Below are 16,966 nucleotides of genomic sequence, written 5' to 3' on the forward strand. Positions count from 1 at the left end.
GGAAGCAGCATGTGCATCAACCTCTGAGCAAATGAATGCTAAATGTACAGAGAAAGAGGATGAAAATTAGGAATGCTCAAGTCAAATGTATTCATGCCATTGCTGGTTGTTAATAATACAGCAAGTGTACAGCTTGAAAATGGCATTTATTTTGTACTGTATCAAAGGGTGCATTCAAAGCAAGGTCCTGGTCATTATATACTGTATTTATATTAAAGGAATATGCACACATATCTCTGTTAATTATTTTTACTTTGCCTTTTGTGGTAATATTGTCCTATTATAATGCCTTTTACAAGGCATGGAGTGTCTGCCTTTTCACATTATAAGGTCCGTTAATCCAAGTGAAGGAATTTGAAGAGTCACAGGAGGCTGAAGTCTGTCTCTGCACACTCTGGCATATTACCAGAAACCTACCTTTATGGGGCATCAGCCCACCATAGGGTATTAATATGCATTGAATACAATGTTGTAAAAATAAGGAACCGATGCAAAAACAGTCAAAAAAAAAATTATGGATTTATTCAAAATGGATAATTCATTATCTTAGGAAAAGTAACTTTTATAAAGTATATGAAAGATTCTACTTTTTTATCCAGTATTTTTAATAAGTTTTAATATATGATTATTTTATTAGTGATTATGAATGGCTTCCTCATAATTCCCAAAGAAAAATGTCCGCATTCTCCATATCTGACTTATGAGTGTTTATTAATATTAAAACATTGTTTCTAACACATCCTTTGTCTTATAAAATCAATATTTTTCACATATATTTGAAGATTCCTGAGAGAACTACAGTATCTTCTGCCTGAATTTACCTTTGCTAGTTCGTTGACATATTTTACATGTATGAAAGGGTAAACATCTAAATTTATCCGGTAAGAAGTGATTGCTACTTGTTATTCAGAAGTGAATAAACATATTTCAGTAGCACTTGACCTTTCAGCTAGACTAAGTCTCAGATGTGCTGATCTGATCTGATTTGAAATCACAAATTAAAAGTAAAGTGAAGGTGCTTTATGCATAGTAATTATTTAAATTTACTTGATGTGTTTTTAGTATCATTATGCAACAAATATTACTTAGGAAAGATATTATTATGCCTTTACAACATTTTACTAAATTAATATTCTATTACTGAAATACCAGTATTTGAATAAGTCATGAAAAAAAAAGTAAAATGAGACAATTTTATTTAGTATTAATGTGTGTATACTCCATGAATACAGTAGAGACCATGGAAATTTCTGCAGACAGAAATTGTGCAAATTATCACAGCATTAAATTAAATTAAACATTAAATAATCCTATTAAATCTGTTGGGTTAGTCGACTCTGCTGAGGCTGCTTTGTTATGTAGACCTAGCAGTCAACAAGAAACAGGAATACGCTATTAAAACAGTGCCCGTCTTTAAATCTGGTGAGTATTTGTGTGTGTTTAATAAAATAAAAATACAACAGTATGGTCTGACTTTGTGGAACAACATACCTGAAAAATCAAATGGCACTTATTTCAGTTTTTGCTGGGTCACTTCATTTGAGAAGAATGCAGAACAGCCATTTGAAACAGTATCACCAAAGGCTGAGTATGTTCTTCCTATGTCTGTGTGTTTATTTTGTTGTTGTTGTTGTTTTGTGGATTTTCATCAGTTATTGAAAAATTGTGCATATTACATGAATTGTTAACTGCACAGCAAAAGCATCAATGTTAATTAACACTTAAACATATAAGGCAGGGCTCTAGGCCCCTCAATTCTAAATTTGATTAATGTGGTACAAAATTGAATAGATAAATATGACGTACAAATTTGCCAAAACTGAATGACTTTTCCTGAGTCACACTAATTACTTTTTTTCTTGACTTGTGAATCACAGAATGCAAAAGATGAAGATAAAATTCAGATTAAGATTCACCGGCAACCAGAAAAAAGTGACAAATCTGGTTTTATCTGAACCTTCTGCTGCCTCCAGCAATACAGGGAGTTATATATTACATCTTTAATTACAATTTTACAAATTAGCCGTCTAACCCAACAATTGCTGCTCTACCTGAAGGTGCTGCTTTTAATGTTACACTAAAAGTACAGGATTGCTCCATAATCAAAAAACTCATTTAAGTCAGTGTGTCTCAGATTGTTTTGGACCGAGGACCACTTTGTCAAAGTGAAAAATATGAAGCACTTCCTTTGGCCAACAGCCACTTATTACAAAATTCTGGATTACAATTATCACATTGTTTTATCTAAGTGTACTTACTGTATGTGAAAAATACTGTAATAAGCCAAGGTATAAAGAAGAAGGGTTGTTTGTCCCACAGACTCAAAACAGGGCATTAGCAGGCTTGAACAAGGCTGTTAATGGGAAAGTGCCTCCTTAATTTAGTGTCTGTGCTGCTCCTGCTGTGTTGTCCTTGGATGTCGCTCTAAAAAGTACAAGAGAACTCTTTTAAACTTGGACTGCTTCTCTGTCTCTATCTCTGTTGCAAACAAATTCTCATACTGCTACTCCATGGACTGCCATGCTGGCTCAGTTTTGTTAATTTTACCCTGAGCTATCCGCCTCTCGCTTTATGTCATCTGTCAAGTGTGGTTGGCCTATACTTACCCTATTTTAATCTCTTGCCTACTAAGTGCTGGACAAGCTAGAAGTAAACTCTGTATTGACTTACATGAGTTGCTGAGTTTATGTTTCCAAGCCCCATTTTTTCCATAATAAAGCCTTGGAAATGGCATTACAGCACACAGACTAGGAAAATAATAAATCAGAAGCAGTATACATCAGTGTCCATATGGAATTACATGATAGCTATTGGCCGGCGGTAACTCTTCAAAGTGAATTGAAAAACAAGTCCTTCATAGTGAAAGAGTGAGGCTGGATGGGAAAGAGACCACAGTTTTAAAGAAGTGTCAAAAGAGAGAAAGAGACAGAGCACTTACTACAATCAGTGTGGGAAGGAGTAGCGTACAAGTAAAAGATGTTATCGTATTCAAAAAAATCAAAAAGAGTGGTCTCTGTCTTAGAGCCATTTCATGCGGCCTTATCAGCAAGAATAATGAAGCTCACAGAGCACCAGTGAGCCATGAACACACTTTAAGAACCACTGGTTTAAGGTATTACATTTTTTCTGCTTACTTGCCCTTATAGAAGGGTTATATGAATTTGTTGGGAAGTTGTAAGAATAGATGAAGCTCCATTTCAATGTTTAAAGCATAGGTCGTTTAGTCTTGGCAAAAAAATTCAATTATAATCTCTTTGACCCAATCACATTTTTTAAAAGTGTACAGGACCATTCAAATGTTGTTTCTGAAAAAAATTTTTTTTAATTTAATTACCTTTTCCTATCCAAAGAAATGCAATTTACTTTGGTTTGGTGAATAGAGTAAGAGCAGTATGTATATTTTTGTTATTTATTAATTATTATTTGTCATATATTTGTTATTTTTCATAATAAAGTACTATGTCTTTAAATTTTCTTATGCTCCATGTAATTTGTTGGTAGAGCCAAAAGAGTCTGGGTCACTGTTACCTAAGCAGCTGCTGAGTCCTCCCTTGGCCTATACTGTATAAGTGGAGGATCAAGGAGCAGTCCGCAGGAAAGTATCTTGCTATTGTTTGGAGCTGCTTTTTGAGTATTGCCTTCTTTCCATTTATGTTTCTAGATTTCTCTGACCATTTTGCTCTGGGCCAAGGAAGTTGTTTTAGGATTATGGGGATAATGGGACTTGTTTGCTTTAGACAACTGGGAGTTTCGTATTTTCATTGGATATGGTGAAGGCAGTAGTAACTGGGCATAAAAAAAATTGGTATGACGCTGGGAAAACAGCATCGACTATGTAGAAAAGTGATGTAATTTGTTTTTCAAATTCTTAATAAATAGAGTTTAAAAAAGTGTGGAAAATTTTTGAATGTCTCTCATTATAACTTTTTCTTTTGTAAGGATTCTTTGTTTCTGCCTTTTATAAACTGGTAGTTTTTGACGGTTCTTCCTGTGTGGGGACTTTTGTTAAGTTCTTGCAACTATTAAAACCTTTTTACCCTGTAGGCCTGCTAGGCCAAGAAGCTGGCCTCTAGATTGTGGAGTAAACCTAGAAAGAGTGAAGGCCTAATGGCTAGTAAAGACTGTGTCTGTGGGCCTAAGACCTTAATACTTATGGATCCTGCTCCAGCTTACAACAATTTTCTGTAACAATTTACTGGTATAAAAAAATCTTCATTATTGTATTTGATTAAGTATCATTATCAGAAATGGTTCTTTCTCATTTTCTCAATTTGTAATCTTAATGAAAATATCAATAAAATATTCTTTTTAACAGATTTAACAAAAGTGATGACACATCAGCTATTTTCTTTTAATGTTTACAATAAATCTGATTCATATTCTTTTATTGGATATTTAATGTTATTCTTTCTTCTCCAGTCTGCTTAGCCTGTCCAATGTGCATAATTATATAGTCTTTAAAAAGTTCCCAAGCACAAAATCCCAAAAACCTCCAGAAATGCCCAATAAAAGGGAATATCATCAAATCTGACTAGTGACAAGGGCAAACACAAAATATTTATAAATAGATTTATTTTTTCACAAAAATGCTCTGTAGGGTGGCACGGTGGCGAAGTGGTAGTGCTTCTGCCTTGCAGTTAGGAGACCTGGGTTCGCTTCCCAGGTCCTCCCTGCATGGAGTTTGCATGCTCTCCCTGTGTTTGCGTGAGTTTCCTCCCACAGTCTGAAGACATGCAGGTTAGGTGCATTGACAACTCTAAATTGTCCCCTGTGTGTGCTTGGTGTGTGTGTGTGTGTGTGTGTGTGCATGCCCAGCGGTGGGCTGGCGCTCTGCCCAGGATTTGTTTCCTTCCTGGGATTGGCTCCAGCAGGCCCCCGTAACCCATGATGGATGGCTAGATGGATGCTCTGTAACAACAAGAAGCTCTATGGAATTGCTTGAAAAAGGCAATCCAAGATGAAAGTCCCAAACGAAATCCAAAGAGTGGTTAAGAACAAAGCAAAAAGGTAAAAAATCCAATAAATCACAAAAGCACAGATAGAATCTCAAAAAAAGGAAAAAAGATAGAATCTCAAAAAAAGGAAAAAAAAAACATTCTAGAATGCATTGAATGAATAGCTTTTATAGGGCTGATGACAGTCTCTTGTGGTGATGGACAGTTGGTTCCGCCTCTTTGGAACTGCCCACAAAACACAAGGCACATAACAAAGGCTTAGAGACAAAATCAAAAACAAGAAAAAATACAAATAATTAACAAAAGTGACTGACAAACTGACTGACATTAAAGTAAATTACTTAAAAAATAACAAAAACAACATGAAACAAACATTTGAACCCCAGTCGAAGGAGGAACTCTGGCTGAAATACAACAACAATCATGTCAATTTACATTATAAAACAATATGAGACTAAATCGTACCTTGACATACACTACCATGTGCCAAGCTCTGAATTACACAGTAGAAGTAGAAATGTGCTGACTGTACTTGGTACTGCAAGAGATAGAATTTTTGTTTAATAGTACCTTATACAAAAATTCCAGAAATAGGAAATAATCTCAGATGAGCAAGGAAACAAATCTTAAGGATAACTTTTAATGTACAAAGGTCATTCAGCCTAACGTAACTGGTCATTCCTTTTTCAACTAGCTTTTCCAAAATATTTTTAGGTTTAGATTTGAAGGTCACCAAAGTACTATTATCTATTGAGCTTCTAGGTAAAATTGTTCATTGTGTCTAAGGAACTCTTTCTAATAATTTTGCTAAATTCACTCCTTAACCAGCTTCCATCTGTGTGTCTGTGTTGTAGCTGAATTATTCATTTTAAAGAAACAGTTGGCTTCCACCCAGATCTTTCAGTTTTTCCTTAAATCTCTAGTGTCACTATCCCAAAATAAATCTAACAACCTTTCTCTATATTCTCTAATATATTTATAAATATTTGAAAAGAAAAGGTAAGGTTTATTCCCACGTTGAACAGAAAAGAGAGCATGATCCTTCATCAGTTGTATCACCAAAAACGAAAAAGCACATAACACATATGGACAGAGAGAGCAAACAAAGGCAAGAGAGGTGAAAATGGTGAAAGTGCAAATAGCTGAAGGTGTATTAACACATATTCTTCTAGATAAGGTCTCACAAATTCATAATCTAAAATATTCCATTCCTACTTCTAAATTTAACCCAAAATCCTATTAACATTACCCACTTTTGTGCACTGTCTGCATATAAACTGTAATATGTGCACTGTGTTTTCTTCATCTATTGCATAAGATGAACCTTTAAATCATAATCACTCCATTATCTACTGAATATTTTCACCTCATATGTGAAAATCTTTCATTTGTGTGTATAATGTAAAACTTAATTATAAGTCTGAATCCTGTCTAAATACTGTACATTTCTAATGATTTAGTTAACTTTAACATATGTGCCACTACACTTTAGTTTAGTGTCATCTGCACATTTAACCAACTTATTTACAACATATTCTTATAACCCAGCCTCAGGGGATGCACAAACCAGTGTGTTTCTTTGTGCCGGTCCCAAGCCCGGATTAATAGGGAGGGTTACATCAGGAAGGGTATCGGTGTGAAATCTTGCCAAATCAATATGCGGACAACAATGCAAACTTCCATACCCAATCGGCCGAGCCCTGGGTTAACAACAACCGCCACCAGTACCGTTAGTCAATAAGGTGCTGGCGGAAATTGGGCTACTGTTGGCCAAAGAAGGAGAAGAAGAGGGGGGAGACGTGTCTGGAGGCAGGAGGAGAGGAGGAAGGTAAAGAGAGTGGAACTGAGGGTAGTAACTTTGAATGATGGCAGTATGACAGGTAAGGGGAGAGAGTTAGCCTATATGGTAAAGAGAAGGAAGGTTGATATATTGTTCGTGCAAGAGGCTAAATGGAGGGGGAGTAAGGCCAGGCGGATCGGAGGTTGATTCAAATTGTTCTATCATGGTGTGGATAGGAGGAGAAATGGAGTAGGGGTTATTCTGAAGACACAGTATGTCAAGAGTGTTCTGGAGGTGAAAAGAGTGTCAGTCAGACTAATGATTATGCACAAGTTGGGTGTGCAATGGATAAGAAAGAAGATTTTTGGAGTGAGTGAAGTGATGAACAGTGTACCTAAGGGACAGAAAGTGGTGATTTAAGCGGATTTCAATGGACATTTTAGTTAAGGGAACAGAGGAGACGAAGAGTGGATGGGTTGGTATGGTGTCAAGGAGAGGAATGAAGAAGGTCAGAGGATAGTGGATTTTGCCAAAAGGATGGACATGGCTGTAGTGAATATGTATTTTAAGAAGAGGGAGGAACATAGGGTGACATACAGTAGTGGAGGAAGAGGCATACAGGTAGATTACATCCTATGCAGAAAAGTCAATCAGAAGAAGATTGAAGACTGCATAGTAGTGGCAGGGTAAAATTGTAGTTAAGCAGCATAGGATGGTGGTCTGTAGGATGATGTTGGAGATCAAGAAGAGGAAGAGAGTGAGGGGAGAGCCAAGGATCAAATGATGGAAGTTGAAAAAGGAAGACTGCAAGGTTGAGTTTAGGGAGAAGATGCGACAGGCACTGGGTGGTAGTGAAGAATTACCAGACAGTTGGGAAACTACAGCAGATATAGTAAGGGTGACAGCAAGAAAGGTGCTTGGCCTGATATCTAGACAGAGGAAGGAGGAAAAGGAAACCTGGTGGTGGAATGAGGAAGTACTGGAGAGTATACAGAGGAAGAGGATGGCAAAGATGTGGGATAGTCAGAGAGATGCAGAAAGTAGACAAGAGTAGAAGGAGATAAGGCACAAGGTGAAGAGAGAGGTGGTGAAGGCTAAAGAAAAAACACATGGTGAGTTGTATCAGAGGTTGGACACTAAGGAGGGAGAAAAAGACCTGTTCCGATTGGCTAGACGGAGAGAAAGAGCTGGGAAAGATGTGCAGCAGGTTAGGGTAATAAAGGATAAAGATTGAAACGTACTCACAAGCGAGGAGAGGGTGTTGAACAGATGGAAAAAGTACTTTGAGAGGCTTATAAATGACGAGAACGAGAGAGAGAAGTGGTTGGATGATGTGGAGACAGTGAATCAGGAAGTGCAGGTGATTAGCAAGGAGGAAGCAAGGACAGCAATGAAGAGGATGAAGAATGGAAAAGCCGTTGGTCCAGATGACATACCTGTGGAAGCATGGAGGTGTTTAGGAAAGATGGCAGTGGAGTTTTTAACCAGATTGTTTAATGGAATCTTGGAAAGTGAGAGGATGCCTGAGGAGTTGAGAAGTGTACTGGTGCCAATATTTAAGAATAAGGGGGATGTGCAGGACTGTAGTAACTACAAGGGGATAAAATTGATGAGCCACAGCATGAAGTTATGGGGAAAGAGTAGTGGAAGCAAGGTTAAGAAGTGAGGTGATGATTAGTGAGCAGCAGTATGGTTTCATGCCAAGAAAGAGCACCACACATGCAATGTTTGCTCTGAGGGTGTTGATGGAGAAGCATAGAGATGGCCAGAAGGAGTTGCATTGTGTCTTTGTGGACCTGGAGAAAGCATATGACATGGTGCCTCGAGAGGAGTTGTGGTATTGTATGAAGAAGTCGAGAGTGGCAGAGAGGTATGTAAGAGTTGTACAGGACATGTACAAGGGAAGTGTGACTGTGGTGAGGTCTGCGGTAGGAGTGACGGATGCATTCAAGGTGGAGGTGGGATCACATCAGGGATTGGCTCTGAGCCCTTTCTTATTTGCAATGGTGATGGACAGATTGACAGACGAGATTAGACAGGAGTCCCTGTGGACTATGATGTTTGCTGATAACATTGTAATCTGTAGCAATAATAGGGAGCAGGTTGAGGAGACCCTGGAGAGGTGGAGATATGCTCTAGAGAGGAGAGGAATGAAGGTCAGTAGGAACAAGACAGAATACATGTGTGTAATGAAAGGGAGGTCAGTTGAATGGTGAGGATGCAGGGAGTAGAGTTGGTGAAGGTGAATGAATTTAAATACTTGGGATCAACAGTACAGAGTAATGGGGATTGTGGAAGAGAGGCAAAATGAGTGGAAAAGAGTGTCAGGAGTGATTTGTGACAGACAGATATCAGCAAGAGTAAAAGGTAAGGTTTACAGGATGGTAGTGAGACCAGCTATGTTATATGGGTTGGAGACGGTGGCACTGACCAGAAAGCAGGAGACAGAGAGGCGAGATTGTGTTGGTTTGGACATGTGCAGAGGAGAGATGCTGGGTATATTGGGAGAATGATGCTAAGGATAGAGCTGCCAGGCAAGAGAAAAAGAGGAGGGCCTAAGAGAAGTTTATGGATGTGGTGAGAGAGGACATGTAGGTGATGGGTGGAACAGAACAAGATGCAGAGGACAGAAAGATATGGCAGGAGATGATCCATTGTGGCAACCCCTAATAGGAGTAGCCAAAAGAAGAAGAAAAGGAGATTTACAACATATTATTATAAAGATCATTTTTATATATTAAAAAGGGCAATGGTGCCAGCCTTGATCCCTGAGGAGACTTTAAACATCACATAATTTAATCTTCATCATAGCGCTTTGCTTTCTGTGTTCAGCCAACTTTCTATTCATCTGCACACAGCACCTTGAAATCTCTCATCTTCTAGTTTGATCGAACTTATAAAAATATTTTTGAGAAAGATAATAAATAACATTGTATGCACAACTCTGCTCAAATGTTTTTATTCCTGCTTGAAACAATTCTACCATGTTGATTGTTCACAAATAGGCCTACTGTATGTTTGATACATACAGTATATTGCTTCTTTATTCTTAAAATTACTTTCATTAGTTTACCTGTGGTACACATGAACTTAACTGGCTAATAATTACTAGGGTCATACTTGATCAGACAACATTGAAAACTGGGAGAAAATATAAAAGCTAAGGAAACATTTGACCAGCCTGCAGTTGTACTACCTACACTTTAGAACAGGTAATCTACCTAAAGCTAATCGTGTTTGGGCCCGGCCAGTACTCGGATGGGAGAACATCTAGGAAAAGCTTGGGTTGTAGCTGGAAGTGAGGCTAGCAGGGGACACTTACCCTGTGGTCTGAATGTGGATCCTAATGCCTCAGTGCAGTGATGGGGGACACTATACTGTAAACATGGTGCTGTCCTTCAGAAGAGACATAAAATTGAGGTCCTCAGTCTCTATGGTCATAAACGATCTCTGGACATTCTTTGAAAGGAGTAGTGTGTTTCCTGATGTTCTGGATAAATTGCCCACCACAGCATAATCATTCTGCGTTCCTTATTGGCTAACTATCTCTCTCCTCTTTTCAAAACCTAATAGCCAATGTGTGGTGAGGGTACTGGCGCAACGTGACTGTTGTTGCATCATTTAGGTGGATGCTACACATTGGTTAGAAAAGCGCTATATAAATGTAATTAATTATTAGTAATTTTGTTTAAAACATTATTATGTTTACTTTGCTAATGTTAGAAACATTGAATGAACACTTATTATTATTGAATTATCTACGTTTTAGATAAACAACTGGTTTAAAAGTAACAGGACAGCATCTTCAAATTGTTTTTTAAGTGCATTGTCTTGTCATAGATATGTTGATACTGCACAACAGAACATTGCACCCAGTCCTTTACTTTAACAACTGTGAACATTGCCCCGGACACAGACAGGCTGACACACACTAGTCACCCAACACACGTTTATTTTTCATCTCTAATTTACAAAAGTCCGTGCTCATAAGCCCCAATACCCCTCAGTCCAGGCTAATCAATGCCTTCTCTCTCTCTCTCTCTCTTCTTCAAGCCGCTTCCTACCTCCTCCAAAGACCATGTCACTCTGCCACTCGACTTTTGTCCTTCTGCAGGGAGGTGGCCCCTTTAAATAAGCACCCGGATGAGCTCCCAAATGACACGCCCCAGTGTGGCGGAAGTGCCAGCTGTCTCCTTGAAAGCACTCCAGGTGTCTCCGTTTTCTCTTCCCCCCAGCACTTCCGGGTGAGGTGGAAATGCTGAGGCCTAGGGTCTTCCTGGTATTGGGGTCCCCCTGGCGGTAACCCCTAGTCCCTACAGGGCCGAGGCCTCCAGGGCGGTTGCCCCCTCGAGGTCTGGAGGAGGCACCAGCCCTCCTCCTGTCTTTTCCGGCGTCCTGGCTGGGTACCACCTCCATCCAGTTGTGACACAACTTAAGCACATCATAAAAAAGGCACTTTCTTTTTAGAAGAATTTTTCTTTTCCTTGTTTTATTGATCTCAATAAAAGTCGGTGCTATAGTGTTAACTCACACAACAAGGAAAACAGATAGACATGATTGGAATGCAGTTATATCTTTTGATACTGTGACATCTTTCTTTGCATTTTCGGGTGAAGGGATTGTTAACTGAAAAGGTGCATTAGTGATAGTAATAAGCTAAAAACAAGCTGCTGTGTGTACTTACTGACTGACTGACAAGTACAGGTTATGCAAGCAACAGATACAAGTAGTACTCTGGGATGTCATTGATGAAATAAACAAATGAACAGCCAAGCAAACTGTCAAGCATGAAATAAGGTGTCAGAGTTGTCTTATATTAAAACTGTTTCGTAGTTGATATTGTATAATATTAAGTGCTTTCCTATTAATGGTCCTAAAACTTAACGTATTCATTTGAATGCATTATAAGAATATCTATCTATCTATCTATCTATCTATCTATCTATCTATCTATCTATCTATCTATCTATCTATCTATCTATCTATCTATCTATCTATATTAGTATATTGTCACACACATTCAAATAGGAGACAATTTACGGGCTCAAATAATTGTATTTGCTCACGGACTCAAGTCTGTAAAGACCAAACGCTTAACTCAACTGGGACAGTCCCCAACACTTTGAATTTGTTCTTGTCAGTTTTGTTACAACATATATCAATTGAGTATTTCTCCCTGCATTGCCTTTAAGGAAACCTTTTAGAATTCAGTCAGTCAGTCATTGTCCAACTCGCTATATCCTAACACAGGGTCACGGGAGTCTGCTGGAGCCAATCCCAGCCAGCACAGGGTGTAAGGCAGGAACAAACCCCAGGGTGCCAGCCCACCATAGGGCACACATACCCACACACCAAGCACAATTTAGGATCGGCAATGCACCTAACCTACATATCTTTGGACTGTGGGGGGAAATCAGAGCACCCGGAGGAAACCCATGCAGACATGGGGAGAACCGGCAAACTCCACACAGGGAGGACTCGGGAAGTGAACCCAGGTCTCCTTACTGCAAGACACCGTGCTGCCCTCCTTTTTGAATTTTGATTATCTATTCATTTCTATATAAGTGAATTTTTCTAACAGTAAGCAATCTGCCTCAGGTATGTGGCTGTTAAAGAGTGTAGTAGCATCACATCAAGAGAGACCCATCAAATTAACAAGCTGCATAATTCCTCACTGGTGACCTGTGTTGTGCAATTGATGACACAAATGATGCAAAAAAAAACATTAATAAAAAACAAAATCATTCTCACATTACTCATGTCGCATAATCCACATTGTTCAGTCATATGCCCAAAATGTGCAAAACACACACGTCTTGCTAAGATATAATTAATACTTATGAAAAAAATCTTCGTACAAAATAAACAGAAAATGTGGATTCCCATAAAGCTGTGAAGACTGAACTCTTGACTAATGAATGAGGGAGAAATGCAGATGCTCAATTCATAAGCACAATATTATGGAAATGTCCTTTGGACGAGGGATTTTCCATCTCATTATTGTAAAAGAAGGTTGCACTAAGATGTCAATGAAATAATGATGCAAAAAATGATAAAACCAAAAATAGTGCAAAATATTCTTAAACGGACAAAAAGAAAAACTTTTCCAAATGAGAAATGAAGTCTGCATATTTTTTTACTCTTGGAAATCTGGATTTACTCCTAAAGATGTATGTGTTAGATTATTTGTCAACTCTAAATTGGCCCTGTGTGAATCAGTATGGGTGTATGTGAGTGTGTACTTGTAGCAAAGTGTAAAATGTTCTTTATAATTTAGTTTTTTTTTTAGTTCTGAACTTCCCCAAAAAGAGTTGATCCCTATAAATAGTTAATAGTATACCAACAATATAATCTATTGTAGTATGGGCGTTAATTAGTGTCACACCTCACAACCTGCATGCACCACATTTTTTGGCTCTAACGCCAGAAGCGTGGTGGACGCTGTGGGGGTAGGTTGTGGTTTCAGTTCTCCCTAAGTTTTTCCCAATTTTTATTTAATTTACTTTGTATTAATAATTTGTAATCGATTTAATTTATTACTTAATAGGCAGAGGGGAGAAGACTTTTATTTGATGACCTGTCCATTTTTTTCCTTTCATTTTGAAAAGGTATGCTATATTTATTTTTCTTTTATTTTTCTTTTTTTAGTTAAGAATATGTAATTATAAAATTAGGATTTTTTTGTATAAGCTATGTGTATTGTAAATACTGTAGTTCTCATTGGAAAATTTCAGTGATTTTTTGTAAATCATTTTATATGTAATGTGTTTGTATAAATTAAAAGGCGAGAAGAGTGGTGGACACTGGCGGCAGAGGGGAGAAGACGTTTATGTGACACCCTGTCCATATTTTTTTCCTTTCGTTTTGAAAAGGAGTTTCTTGAAGAGGAAAATAAAAGCTTGTGTTTTAACCCTACTGCCTATGTGACGATCATTTACACAACGCAAAGAAAGGCGGATTGCAGTTGGTTACATACTCTGTGATTCATTTTTTGTCTTGCCCACTGTTTCTGGTTTCTAAATACAAGATTAAACCAGATTTTAATTTAAGTTTAAATAACATCAATGAACAACAGGGGTAATAAAAACAAACAGGTTTCTAATAAAATAATCAGTCAAAAGAGGTCAATGAGTAATAACTGTGGTAACAGTAAAAATAATATCCTATCCACACCAACTCACAAAATTAGCCTTGTTAAAAAAGGTAAAATGACAAATGACTGAACAAAACCTAGGAGGGAAATGCAGCCTAAACATAGACCCCACATGGATAAGATTTAAGAAAGAAGAGAACAATGGTAACCACAGGTCATCCAACTCTGCAAAATTTTCATCAGGGCACGCCATTTTGTAATGTATGAAGTGTTTTTCAATATGTCAAAAAGTTTCATGCAAAGAAAAACAAATTCAAATTAGAAAGAATAATATTGAACAAATATAAATTGAATAAATAATATACAAAAATAAATAACACACACTTACATAAGAGTTAAAGGTAGCAAACAAAATATAATTTTAATATTTTATATTTTGTTTTATTACAAGGTTGCTCGGCTAAGAGAAAAAAATACATCTCAGTAAAGGAATGTTTGCACCAACAATATTACACCACTCCAAGATGCAGTTTAAAAAAAGAATGGCAACACTGACTCTCTAACATCTGTTCAATGTATTTCTAGACATTTTTAAAAGGAAAAAGGAACGTCATTTATAAAATGTATTGTTTTTTTGATTTTGTATAATCACTCACAATTGACTACGTTTAGTGTGCTGGGCTTTCCCATTTCCAATCATTAAACAAATGAACAATATAATAACAAATTAATTGATTTATAAGAAAAGAAAAGGAAATAGAGGTTTTGGTCTCAGATAGAAATGGCTTGACGTTTATACAATAAGATCCCATCTTAGAACACCAGAAAATGCACATCACAAATTATAGCATGGCTCTAATAATTATCTAGATGGTCTGACCTGACAATGCTGCCATTTATTTTACTGTGCTGTTAGACTAAATAAACAAGGGCATTTGTATTAGTTAAAAAAATACTTTTCAGAGATGCACCTTCACAGCAAGAAATGACAAGCAGTGCCTCCTGATTTCATTTCCATTTTTCAACAAAGTGACTTGAACAGGTGTAATAACAGGTGGGGTTGGCCAGGTTTCCTAAATGGGATAACATCAACATTTATTTATATAGCACCTTTCAATACAAAGTATAATTCAAGGTGTTTTGAAAATGGTTGCAAGTGGAAGCATAGAAAAGCAGTAATCAAATAAACTAATTAAACTAAGCGTTAGATGGTCAGTGGGAAGAGGAAAACAATCCAATGAAGAAGAATTTCCATGGCCAAAAGCCAATGAGGCCTTGCTGGACACCCTATCATATATATAAGATATAAGATAAAATTAAAAATAAATTTAAAAAGTGAGTCAGCTGCTGCAGGTGTCGTCAGGGGCAGGACCTTAAGTGTTCATCTTTCTTCCACCAGCCTTAGGAAATTTCATCTAAACAGGTGGTTGTCACACCGAGAAAAGAAAGCAAAATACAAACATTGTGATTAGTCACAAACTTAATAAAAACCCAAATTAAGAAAAGTACATTTTTTTAATAGACGGACCTTTACATGCCCTGAAGGCTTAATCAAAAACAGGGCGAGACTGCCTATCAGGACCATAGACTTCCCCAGTGTGCTAGGTGGCTGCGGCCTTTTGTTGGATCACCCATGCACATACTCATGGGGTAACCTGGGAATTGTATTTCTGTTAGACAGCCCTGTGTGGTGCTGTGGGTGCTTGCAGAGGGAGCTGCTGAGAGAAGGTGTCCCTGCTTTCCACCAGACCCTTAAGTGCTTCCCCCATGCAAATTTTGGAACTGGGTCCAGCATAAAGGGAGCCACCTCACCTCAGGGAGTCAGAGAGTCGGGAGAGGTGAAGGACAACGCTCACCAAGGACGGAAGGAAGGAGAAGAGAATTTGTGCTCGTGTGGAATTCAGATCTGTAATAAGGTATTTTATTAAAAATAGCCATGTTTTCTGAACTCATGACTGTCTTTGGTCCAGTTGTGTGTGGGGTTTCGGGCTCTGTTATGCTACCTACAGAACATACAGGTTTGAAGCTCATCACTGATGTCAACACTTTTATATGAAACAAAAAGTCACATAATCATGGGAGCATTAACTATTTTGAAATAACATAATCATTTACAAAAATTGCACATAATACATCAAACTACTTTGTATGTAAATACCAAGCAATGGTGGGAAAAATCACAGGGACCACTTTACTTAAATTATTTTATGTAAACTGACAAATCATTGTTTAGGTTACGCTTACCTCTTGCTTATTATGTTAAGCATACATGTCTTTCTCAGTAAATTATCAGAAATTAACTAGTGCCACAGTGTCATTGAAGTGGGTTTAGTAACTGTTAAGAAATGAGAATTATATTTGTATGCCTAGAGTCTGACACATGGAACCACTGCAGAACTGAGTACCTGTGCTTTTGGTATGTGCAGTCCTATTAATTTAAAACACTTAGAAAAAAACTGAGTACCTACACCTTCACTGCATGGCCTCCTAATATTATGTATGAGTGAATTAAATGCATGGAAACTTAATTAACTAAGCTCAATAACAGATACAAAATAGCCTCTGAATAAGAGATTGATTACAATGAAAACCTGTAGTCACTGCAGCTGCTCATGGACTGAACTGATAAGCTCCATACTACAAGGTTCATTTATTTATGTTTACTTAAAAAAGAACTATGGAAACCAAGATTACCAGAATTTATGATATAAAAACTCGGCTTCTGGGATAAAGGTTTGCAAATGTTGTAATCTGTAAAAAAAACATGTCTTTAAGTTTCCAGGTATTAATGTTAGTAATTTTAAATAGGTTTTCATTCACTTAATTTTATATATATATTTCTGGCCAGAGATTTTGGCTGCAAATTTGGTTTTGAATGAAAATTAATCATGAAAATGAATGAATAGGAATGAAAAATGATATCATATGATATAAAAATTCTTGACTACATTGAGAGCATATGTGGTGGCATAAGTGGATTTACAGCATGACACACTCATTTCTAAAGAAAACATTTTATAATACTGTCTTGAAGGGCATGCAAAAACTCAAATAGCCTAGAGTAAAATTAGTAAAAAATGTAGTCATTAAGATTTTACAGTATGCCAATTATATTTTCTTTATGTTTAACACCAATTG

The sequence above is a fragment of the Polypterus senegalus genome, chromosome 5 (assembly GCF_016835505.1).
Source record: "Polypterus senegalus isolate Bchr_013 chromosome 5, ASM1683550v1, whole genome shotgun sequence".
NCBI lineage: Eukaryota > Metazoa > Chordata > Cladistia > Polypteriformes > Polypteridae > Polypterus > Polypterus senegalus.